Source organism: Arachis hypogaea, chromosome 4 (genome assembly GCF_003086295.3).
Source record: "Arachis hypogaea cultivar Tifrunner chromosome 4, arahy.Tifrunner.gnm2.J5K5, whole genome shotgun sequence".
In the NCBI taxonomy this organism is placed as follows: Eukaryota; Viridiplantae; Streptophyta; class Magnoliopsida; order Fabales; family Fabaceae; genus Arachis; species Arachis hypogaea.
This window is the reverse complement of record NC_092039.1, coordinates 60,015,341-60,024,488: the sequence shown is the minus strand read 5'-3', so window position 1 is coordinate 60,024,488 and position 9,148 is coordinate 60,015,341. Positions and strand designations below refer to the sequence as shown.

The window sequence follows — 9,148 nt, the reverse complement described above, 5'->3', positions numbered from 1 at the left end:
AATTGCATTAATACTCGAGGTACAGCAGAGCTCCACACCTTAATCTATGGTGTGTAGAAACTCCACCATTGAAAATACATAAGAACAAGGTCTAGGCATGACCGTGAGGCCAGCCCCCATGATCTAAGATAGCATAAGACTAAAGATAGCTACCAAGATAAGAATACAATAGTAAAAGGTCCTATTTGTAGAGAACTAGTAGCCTAGGGTTTACAAGGATGAGTAAATGACATAAAAATCCACTTCCGGGCCAACTTGGTGTGTGCTTGGGCTGATCATTGAAGTATTTTCGTGTAGAGACTTCTCTTGGAGTTAAACGCTAGCTTTTGTGCCAGTTTGGGCGTTTAACTCCCATTCCTGTGCCAGTTCCGGCGTTTAACGCCGGGCAGTTTTGAGCTGATTTGAAACGCCAGTTTGGGCCATCAAATCTCGGGCAAAGTATGAACTATTATATATTGCTGGAAAGCCCAGGATGTCTACTTTCCAACGCAGTTAAGAGCACGCCAATTAGGGTTCTGTAGCTCCAGAAAATCCACTTTGAGTGCAGGGAGGTCAGAATCCAACAGCATCTGCGGTCCTTTTCAGCCTCTGAATCAGATTTTTGCTCAGGTCCCTCAATTTCAGCCAGAAAATACCTGAAATCATAGAAAAACACACAAACTCATCGTAAAGTCCAGAAAAGTGAATTTTAACTAAAAACTAATAAAAATATACTAAAAACTAACTAAAACATACTAAAAACATACTAAAAACAATGCGAAAAGCGTATAAATTATCCGCTAATCACAACACCAAACTTAAATTGTTGCTTGTCCCCAAGCAACTGAAAATCAAATAAGATAAAAAGAAGAGAATATGCAATGAATTCCAAAAAATCTATGAAGATCAGTATTAATTAGATGAGCTGGACTTTTAGCTTTTTGCCTCTGAATAGTTTTGGCATCTCACTCTATCCTTTGAAATTCAGAATGATTGGCTTCTATAGGAACTCAGAATCCAGATAGTGTTATTGATTCTCCTAGTTAAGTATGATGATTCTTGAACATAGCTACTTTATGAGTCTTGGCCGTGGCCCAAAGCATTCTGTCTTCCAGTATTACCACCGGATACATACATGCCACAGACACATAACTGGGTGAACCTTTTCAGATTGTGACTCAGCTTTGCTAGAGTCCCCAATTAGAGGTGTCCAGGGTTCTTAAGCACACTCTTTTTGCCTTGGATCACAACTTTATTATTTCTTTTTCTTTTTTTTTTCTTTTTCCTCTCTTTCTCTTTTTTTTCGATTTTTTTTTGTATTCAACGCTTTTTCTTGCTTCAAGAATCATTTTTTATGATTTTTCAGATCCTCAGTAACATGTCTCCTTTTTCATCATTCTTTCAAGAGCCAACATTCATGAACAACAAATTCAAAAGACATATGCACTGTTCAAGCATACATTCAGAAGTCAAAAGTATTACCACCACATCAGAATAATTAATCTGTTATAAAATTCAAAATTCATGTAATTCTTCTCTTTTTCAATTAAGAACATTTTTTTATTTAAGAAAGGTGATGGATTCATAGGACATTCATAACTTTAAGGCATAGACACTAAGACACTAATGATCATAAGACACAAACATGAATAGACATAAGCATGATTTTTCGAAAAATAGAAAAATAAAGAACAAGGAGATTAAAGAACGGATCCACCTTAGTGATGGCGGCTTGTTCTTCCTCTTGAAGATCTTATGGAGTGCTTGAGCTCTTCAATGTCTCTTCCTTGCCTTTGTTGCTCCTCTCTCATGATTCTTTGATCTTCTCTAATTTCATAGAGAAGGATGGAATGTTCTTGGTGCTCCACCCTTAGTTATCCCATGTTGGAACTCAATTCTCCTAGGGAGGTATTGATTTGCTCCCAATAGTTTTGTGGAGGAAAGTGCATCCCTTGAGGCATCTCAGGGATTTCATGATGAGAGGGGTCTATTGTTTGCTCCATCCTTTTTTTAGTGATGGGCTTGTCCTCATCAATGAGGGTGTCTCCCTCTATGTCAACTCCAACTGAATAATAGAGGTGACAAATGAGATGAGGAAAAGCTAACCTTGCCAAGGTAGAGGACTTGTCTGCCACCTTATAAAGTTCTTGGGATATAACCTCATGAACTTCTACTTCCTCTCCAATCATGATGCTATGAATCTTGATAGCCCGGTCTATAGTAACTTCGGACCGGTTGCTAGTCAGAATGATTGAGCGTTGGATAAACTCCAACCATCCTCTAGCCACGGGTTTGAGGTCATGCCTTCTCAGTTGAACCGGCTTTCCTCTTGAATCTCTCTTCCATTGAGCGCCCTCTTCACAAATGTCCATGAGGACTTGGTCCAACCTTTGATCAAAGTTGACCCTTCTAGTGTAAAGGTGTTCATCTCCTTGCATCATGGGCAAGTTGAATGCCAACCTTACTTTTTTCAGATTAAAATCCAAGTATTTCCCCCGAACCATTGTAAGCCAATTCTTTGGGTCCGGGTTCACACTTTGATCACGGTTCTTAGTGATCCATGCATTAGCATAGAACTCTTGAACCATTAAGATTCCGACTTGTTGAATGGGGTTGGTAAGAACTTTCCAACCTCTTCTTCGGATCTCATGTCGGATCTCTGGATATTTACTCTTTTTGAGTTTGAAAGGGACCTCGGGGATCGCCTTCTTCATGGCCACAACTTCATAGAAGTGGTATTGATGCACCCTTGAGATGAATTTCTCCATCTCCCATGACTCGGAGGTGGAAGCTTTTGCCTTCCCTTTCCTCTTTCTAGAGGTTTCTCCGGCTTTCGATGCCATAAATGGTTATGGAAAAACAAAAAGCAATGCTTTTACCACACCAAACTTAAAAGGTTTGCTCGTCCTCGAGCAAAAGAAGAAAGAAGAGAGCAAAAGAAGAAGAAATGAAGGAGATGGAGGAGGCTTTGTGGTTCGGCTAAGGGGAAGAAGTAGTGTTTAGGTTGTGTGAAAATGAAGGAGTGAAGATGGGTTTATATAGGAGTGGAGAGGGGGTGTATGGTTCGGTCATGTATGGGTGGGTTTGGGAGGGAAAGTTGTTTGAATTTGAATGGTGAGGTAGGTGGGGTTTTATGAAGGATGGATGTGAGTGGTGAAGAGAATAGTGGGATTTGATAGGTGAGGGGTTTTTGGGGAAGAGGTATTGAGGTGATTGGTGAATGGGTGAAGAAAAGAGAGAGTGGTGGGGTAGGTGGGATCCTGTGGGGTCCACAGATCCTGAGGTGTCAAGGAAAATTCATCCCTGCACCAAGTGGCGAGCAAAAATGCTCTTTATGCCAATTCTGGCGTTAAACGCCGGGCTTGTGCCCATTTCTGGCGTTTAACGCCAACTTCTTGCCCTTTCCTGGCGTTTAACGCCAGTCTGGTGCCCCTTTCTGGAGTTAAATGCCCAGAATGGTGCCAGACTGGGCGTTAAACCCCCATTTGCTGCTCTTACTGGCGTTTAAACGCCAGCAAGGTCTTCCTCCAGGGTGTGCTGTTTTTTTCTTTCTGTTTTTTATTCTGTTTTTGCTTTTTCAATTGATTTTGTGACTTCCCATGATCATCAACCTACAGAAAACATAAAATAACAAAGGAAAAATAGATAAATATAACATTGGGTTGCCTCCCAACAAGCGCTTCTTTAATGTCAGTAGCTTGACAGTTGGCTCTCATGGAGCCTCACATATGCTCAGAGCAATGTTGGAACCTCCCAACACCAAACTTAGAGTTTGAATGTGGGGGTTCAACACCAAACTTAGAAGTTGGTTGTGGCCTCCCAACACCAAACTTAGAGTTTGACTGTGGGGGCTCTGTTTGGCTCTGTTTTGAGAGAAGCTCTTCATGCTTCCTCTCCATGGTTACAGAGGGATATCCTTGAGCCTTAAACACAAGGGATTCTTCATTCACTTGAATGATCAATTCTCCTCTGTCAACATCAATCACAGCCTTTGCTGTGGCAAGGAAGGGTCTGCGAAGGATGATGGATTCATCCATGCACTTTCCAGTCTCTAGGACTATGAAATCAGTAGGGATGTAATGGTCTTCAACTTTTACCAAAACATCCTCTACAAGTCCATAAGCTTGTTTTCTTGAATTTTTTGCCATCTCTAGTGAGATTTTTGCAGCTTGCACCTCAAAGATCCCTAGCTTCTCCATTACAGAGAGAGGCATGAGGTTTATGCTTGACTCTAGGTCACAAAGAGCCTTCTTGAAGGTCATGGTGCCTACTGTACAAGGTATTGAGAACTTCCCAGGGTCATGTCTCTTTTGAGGTAATCTCTGCCTAGTCAAGTTATCCAGCTCTTTGGTGAGCAAAGGGGGTTCATCCTCCCAAGTCTCATTACCAAATAACTTGTCATTTAGCTTCATGATTGCTCCGAGGTACTTGGCAACTTGCTCTTCAGTGACATCTTCATCCTCTTCAGAGGAAGAATACTCATCAGAGCTCATGATTGGCAGAAGTAAATTCAATGGAATCTCTATGGTCTCAGTGTGAGCCTCAGATTCCCAAGTTTCCTCATTAAGGAACTCATTGGAGGCCAGTGAACGTCCATTGAGGCCTTCCTCAGTGGCGCTCATTGCCTCTTCCTCCTCTCCAAATTCGGACATGTAGGTCATGTTAATGGCCTTGCACTCTCCTTTTGGATTCTCTTCTGTATTGCTTGGAAGAGTGCTAGGAGGGAGTTCAGTAATTTTCTTACTCAGCTGACCCACTTGTGCCTCCAAGTTTCTAATGGAGGACCTTGTTTCAGTCATGAAACTTTGAGTGGTTTTGATTAGATCAGAGACCATGGTTGCTAAGTCAGAGTGGCTCTGCTTAGAATTCTCTGTCTGTTGCTGAGAAGATGATGGAAAAGGCTTGCCATTGCTAAACCTGTTTCTTCCACCATTATTGTTGTTGAAACCTTGTTGAGGTCTTTGTTGATCCTTCCATGAGTGATTTGGATGATTTCTCCATGAAGGATTATAGGTGTTTCCATAGGGTTCTCCCATGTAATTCACCTCTTCCATTGAAGGGTTCTCAGGATCATAAGCTTCTTCAGATGAAGCGTCCTTAGTACTGCCTGGTGCAGCTTGCATTCCAGACAAACTTTGAGAAATCATATTGACTTGCTGAGTCAATATTTTGTTCTGAGCCAATATGGCATCCAGAGTATCAATCTCAAGAACTCCTTTCTTCTGATTCGTCCCATTGTTCACAGGATTCCTTTCAGAAGTGTACATGAATTGGTTATTTGCAACCATTTCAATCAGTTCTTGAGCTTCTGCAGGCGTCTTCTTCAAATGAAGAGAGCCTCCAGCAGAACTATCCAATGACATCTTGGACAGTTCAGACAGACCATCATAGAAGATACCTATGATGCTCCATTCTGAAAGCATGTCAGAAGGACACTTTCTGATCAATTGTTTGTATCTTTCCCAAGCTTCATAGAGGGATTCACCTTCCTTTTGTCTGAAGGTTTGGACTTCCACTCTAAGCTTACTCAATTTTTGAGGTGGAAAGAACTTTGCCAAGAAGGCATTGACTAGTGGTGCGCAAAATTGTGATCACTACAACTTTGCACAACTAATCAGCATGTGTACTGGATTGTCCAAGTAATAAACCTTACGCGAGTAAGGGTCGATCCCACAGAGATTGTTGGTATGAAGCAAGCTATGGTCACCTTGTAAATCTTAGTCAGGCAAACTCAAATGGGTATGGTGATATACGAATAAAACATAAAGATAGAGATAGAGATACTTATGTAATTCATTGGTGGGAATTTCAGATAAGCATATGAAGATGCTGTGTCCCTTCCGTCTCTTTGCTTTCCTACTGTCTTCATCCAATCCTTCTTACTCCTTTCCATGGCAAGCTTATGCAAGGGTTTCACCGTTGTCAATGGCTACCTCCCATCCTCTCAGTGGAAATGTTCAACGCACCTTGTCACGGCACGGCTATCCATCTGTCGGTTCTCAATCAGGCCGGAATAGAATCCAGTGATTCTTTTGCGTCTGTCACTAACGCCCCGCCTTCAGGAGTTTGAAGCACGTCACAGTCATTCAATCATTGAATCCTACTCAGAATACCACAGACAAGGTTAGACCTTCCGGATTCTCTTGAATGCCGCCATCAGTTCTAGCCTATACCACGAAGACTCTGATCTCACGGAATGGCTGGCTCGGTTTTCTGGCGAGCACTCGGTTGTCAGGCGATCAACCATGCATCGTGTATCAGGAATCCAAGAGATATTCACCCAATCGAAGGTAGAACGGAGGTGGTTGTTAGTCACACGTTCATAGGTGAGAATGATGATGAGTGTCACGGTTCATCACATTCATCAAGTTGAAGAACAAGTGATATCTTAGAACGAGAACAAGCGGAATTGAATAGAAGAACAATAGTAATTGCATTAATACTCGAGGTACAGCAGAGCTCCACACCTTAATCTATGGTGTGTAGAAACTCCACCGTTGAAAATACATAAGAACAAGGTCTAGGCATGGCTGAATGGCCAACCTCCCAATGATCTAAGATCTAAAGAAAGAGATTCCAAAGATCCGAAGATTAGAAGCTTCAAATACAATAGCAAAAGGTCCTACTTATAGAGAACTAGTAACCTAAGGTTTACAGAGATGAGTAAATGACATAAAAATCCACTTCCAGGCCCACTTGGTGTGTGCTTGGGCTGAGCAATGAAGCATTTTCGTGTAGAAACTCCTCTTGGAGTTAAACGCCAGCTTTGGTGCCAGTTTGGGCGTTTAACTCCCATTCTTGTGCCAGTTCCGGCGTTTAACGCTGGGAATTCTGAGGGTGACTTTGAACGCCGGTTTGGGCCATCAAATCTTGGGCAAAGTATGAACTATCATATATTGCTGGAAAGCCCAGGATGTCTACTTTCCAACGCCGTTGAGAGCGCGCCAATTGGGCTTTTGTAGCTCCAGAGAATCCACTTCGAGTGCAGGGAGGTCAGAATCTAACAGCATCTGCAGTCCTTTTTAGTCTCTGAATCAGATTTTTGCTCAGGTCCCTCAATTTCAGCCAGAAAATACCTGAAATCACAGAAAAACACACAAACTCATAGTAAAGTCCAGAAAAGTGAATTTTAACTAAAAACTAATAAAAATATACTAAAAACTAACTAGATCATACTAAAAACATACTAAAAACAATGCCAAAAAGCGTACAAATTATCCGCTCATCACAACACCAAACTTAAATTGTTGCTTGTCCTCAAGCAACTGAAAATCAAATAAAAAGAAGGGAATATGCAATGAATTCCAAAAACATCTATGAAGATCAGTATTAATTAGATGAGCGGGGCTTTTAGCTTTTTGCCTCTGAACAGTTTTGGCATCTCACTCTATCCTTTGAAATTCAGAATGATTGGCTTCTTTAGGAACTCAGAATCCAGATAGTGTTATTGATTCTCCTAGTAAAGTATGATGATTCTTGAACATAGCTTCTTATTGAGTCTTGGCTGTGGCCCAAAGCACTCTGTCTTCCAGTATTACCATCGGATACATACATGCCACAGACACATAATTGGGTGAACCTTTTCAGATTGTGACTTAGCTTTGCTAGAGTCCCCAACTAGAGGTGTCCAGGGTTCTTAAGTACACTCTTTTTGCCTTGGATCACAACTTTATTTCTTTCTTTTTCTTTTTCTCTCTCTTTTTTTTTCGTTTTCTTTTCTCCTCTTTTTCGTTTTTCTCCCCTTTTTTTTTTGTATTCACTGCCTTTTCTTGCTTCAAGAATCATTTTTATGATTTTTCAGATTCTCAGTAACATGTCTCCTTTTTCATCATTCTTTCAAGAGCCAACATTCATGAACCACAAATTCAAAAGACATATGCACTGTTTAAGCATACATTCAGAGAACAAAAATATTGCCACCACATCAAAATAATTAAACTATTATAAAATTCAAAATTCATGCAATTCTTCTCTTTTTCAATTAAGAATATTTTTGATTCAAGAAAGGTGATGGATTCATAGGACATTCATAACTTTAAGGCATAGACACTAAGACACTAATGATCACAAGACACAAACATAGATAAACATAAGCACTAAAAAAATTTGAAAAACAGAAAAATAAAGAACAAGGAAATTAAAGAACGGGTCCACCTTAGTGATGGCAGCTCTTTCTTCTTCTTGAAGATCTTATGGAGTGCTTGAGCTCCTCAATGTCTCTTCCTTGTCTTTGTTGCTCCTCTCTCATGATTCTTTGATCTTCTCTAATTTCATGGAGGATGATGGAGTGTTCTTGATGCTCCACCCTTAGTTGTCCCATGTTGGAACTCAATTCTCCTAGGGAGGTGTTTAGTTGCTCCCAATAGTTTTGTGGAGGAAAGTGCATCCCTTGAGGCATCTCAGGGATCTCATGATGAGTGGGGTCTCTTGTGTGCTCCATCCTCTTCTTAGTGATGGGCTTGTCCTCATCAATGGGAATGTCTCCCTCTATGTCAACTCCAACTGAATAATAGAGGTGACAAATGAGATGAGGAAAGGCTAACCATGCCAAGGTAGAAGACTTGTCCGCCACCTTATACAGTTCTTGGGATATAACCTCATGAACTTCTATTTCTTCTCCAATCATGATGCTATGAATCATGATAGCCCGGTCTATGGTAACTTCGAACCAGTTGCTAGTGGGAATGATTGAGCGTTGGATAAACTCCAACCATCCCCTAGCCACGGGTTTGAGATCATGCCTTCTCAATTGAACCGGCTTTCCTCTTGAATCTCTCTTCCATTGGGCGCCCTCTTCACAAATGACTGTGAGGACTTGGTCCAACCTTTGATCAAAGTTGACCCTTCTAGTGTAAGGATGTTCATCTCCTTGCATCATGGGCAAGTTGAATGCCAACCTTACACTTTCCGGACTAAAATCCAAGTATTTCCCCCGAACCATAGTAAGATAATTCTTTGGATCCGGGTTCATACTTTGATCATGGTTCTTGGTGATCCATGCATTGGCATAGAACTCTTGAACCATTAAGATTCCGACTTGTTGAATGGGGTTGGTAAGAACTTCCCAACCTCTTCTTCGGATCTCATGTCGGATCTCCGGATATTCACTCTTTTTGAGTGAAAAAGGGACCTCGGGGATCACCTTCTTCAAGGCCACAACTTCATAGAA

General features: G+C 41.2%; 1 non-coding gene across 1 annotated transcript; it reads left to right on the top strand.

Annotated features, from left to right (window-relative positions):
* The first annotated feature begins 5,396 nt into the window (after positions 1-5,396).
* LOC112798879 (small nucleolar RNA R71) lies at positions 5,397-5,504 on the top strand. Its single transcript, XR_003200476.1, has one exon. It is a non-coding gene; the product is annotated as a small nucleolar RNA R71 (small nucleolar RNA).
* The last annotated feature ends 3,644 nt before the right edge of the window (positions 5,505-9,148 follow it).